We start from the raw sequence: 2,225 nt of genomic DNA on the forward strand, positions 1-2,225 counted from the left end.
AACACATTGGCTTCACATAACTGTTCATACAATTATTACTTTGTATAATCAGTTATTAACACAAATTCTGTCATAATTAGGCATAGAATTCTGTAAAAATCATGTTATAAATGATTCCATTATTAGATTTGCCAATTCAATGGAGGGGGGTAATCCTCTCAAGACCCTGTACCAGATCATGTCTGGAAGAGTTCCAGATGTTGCCAAGGTATGTATTCCCTGTTTAAGATGGATGTGTGTTTATGTGTCAATCATATCTGACAGTTTTTCATTTCAAACTGCTTCTCTTACAGCATTGTGGTGAAACGTTTATCCACTGGTATGCTCATCTGGCCATGATTTTGTCAGCGAAGTCAGATCCAAGCGATCTACGGATCAAAAGCATAAAAACGATGGGAGACAGCTTGGGTAAAAATGAGCAGTTACTAATACATACTTGCTCGTCCTAATGCACTATATTACAGTGTAGCAAGTGCCATAATAAACATTACATTTCTTTCATCAGCATCTAAGGGCATGATTGAGGTCGGCCATTTTTGCTATACGGCAGCTCAAATCCTGCTCGGCGCACAATATAAAGTGCCGTTTAATGTTTTCCTAGACCCTGAGCAAAGGTGAGAAGCAGAGTAACGGCACACATAAATGTGGTCTAATGTCCAGGCTGTATTGCTCTATTCATGTCTTTCCTCCCCCCACAGACTTCCCATTGTTCTACTAGGAACAGTAGAGGGTCCACCGGACTTCAAGGTATGACTTCTTAGTTACCGCCCTTATTAATGGATTAACCGTTGTGCTTGGCCTGTGCCTCTATCTCTCAACAACATATTAACCAACGTTTACAGAAAGTGTAACAGTGAGTGTTTAAAAGAAATGTAACAGTTGTGCAGTCAAGCTTGTGTCTCTTTCATCTGCCACAGGAAGTGATTTTTCTACTAAAGGGTACAACTGTGTATATGTGTTAGGCAAGGCAATGATCAAGTCCTTCAATATGAACAGATATACCAATTGACTCTGTTTTGATTATAACACCAAATCTCTCCCTCTATCCCAGGGTGTCCATCTGGAGGCATTCAGGAAGTCCAGTAGCTTCTCACTCTCCAGAAGCTCGTCGAGTGGATCACCTACTTTCTCCATCGATTCAGTTTGGAGTAGAACAGGTGATTCATTGTTGCAGTGTACTGTCCCTTTGGGGTCACTTTGATAGTTTGGTTCATTAGTTTGACAGACCAAGTGTGAGTGGTTGTTGTTTTTGTGAGAAGGTAGTCCATGCTGTCATATCCTACAGACTGGACTATTACAATGCACTATACTCAGGGATAAGCCAAGCATCACTTCATAAGTTTAACTAATACCAAGACGTTTGACCATATTACACCAGTATAAGCAGAACTACATTGGAAGATCGAAAACGTATACGCTGGGCTTTTATTTGTGCTTATAGCCAGTCTGAGTTTTACTATACTTTTATTTGGTCATGTTCGCTTTTTAATTTGTTCTTTTATTGTGTTTTGATTGTGTTGGTGTTCATATTTATGCTTTGTTTGTTTTAATATTGTCTCCAGTCCATCCTCCCCCCAATTTTTTGTTTTTGTTTACTTTTATTTGTCATAACCATTTTGTTTTTACTTATGTTAGTTTTAGCTTTTGCTCATATATATATATATATTCTATTCTATATTCTATATATGTCCCTTTAGTGTTTATAATCTCGTATTCTAAAATTGTTTTCTTGTTTACTTTCATTGTAAATTGATCACCCTAATGTGGATGCATTCCAGAGTCAGCTGTAGCTTATTATGGGATATTTAGGATATTTACTGATTAACAGCAGGCTTCTGAATTACCTGTGTAATTATTTGGCCAAAAATATGGCTGACAAAATTAAATGCAGTTTTAGGTGGAAAAAATCTTGAGAGCAAAATCTGTTGATGCTTGTTTGTTGAATCATATATGCAGATGAGATTGGACTGAGCACACCTGCAATCAGTCTTCCAGCTCAGGTAGTCAACACACACAAAATACACATAACCAGGCTGGATTGTATTCTTGAGGATTTAATAATATTTTAAAAGATTGACCTAATGCCATAACCTCTATCCTCTATCCTCTCAACAGGTGACAAGTGACTCTGAGCCCAGTGGGAAACGGGATTCTCCCGTAGTTGATATTGAGGCTGACCGCTTGCAGTCGCTGACAATCCAGAATCTGGCTGTGGAGGGGGACAC

At 38.5% G+C, this 2,225-nt stretch overlaps 1 long non-coding RNA gene across 1 annotated transcript; it reads left to right on the forward strand.

The window, feature by feature from the left end:
- Nucleotides 1–1,093: 1,093 nt before the first annotated feature.
- On the forward strand, nt 1,094–2,225 carry LOC122128609. Its single transcript, XR_006151495.1, has 3 exons — nt 1,094–1,157; nt 1,957–2,000; nt 2,116–2,225. It is a non-coding gene; the product is annotated as an uncharacterized LOC122128609 (long non-coding RNA).

Source organism: Clupea harengus, chromosome 21, assembly GCF_900700415.2.
Source record: "Clupea harengus chromosome 21, Ch_v2.0.2, whole genome shotgun sequence".
Lineage (NCBI taxonomy): Eukaryota > Metazoa > Chordata > Actinopteri > Clupeiformes > Clupeidae > Clupea > Clupea harengus.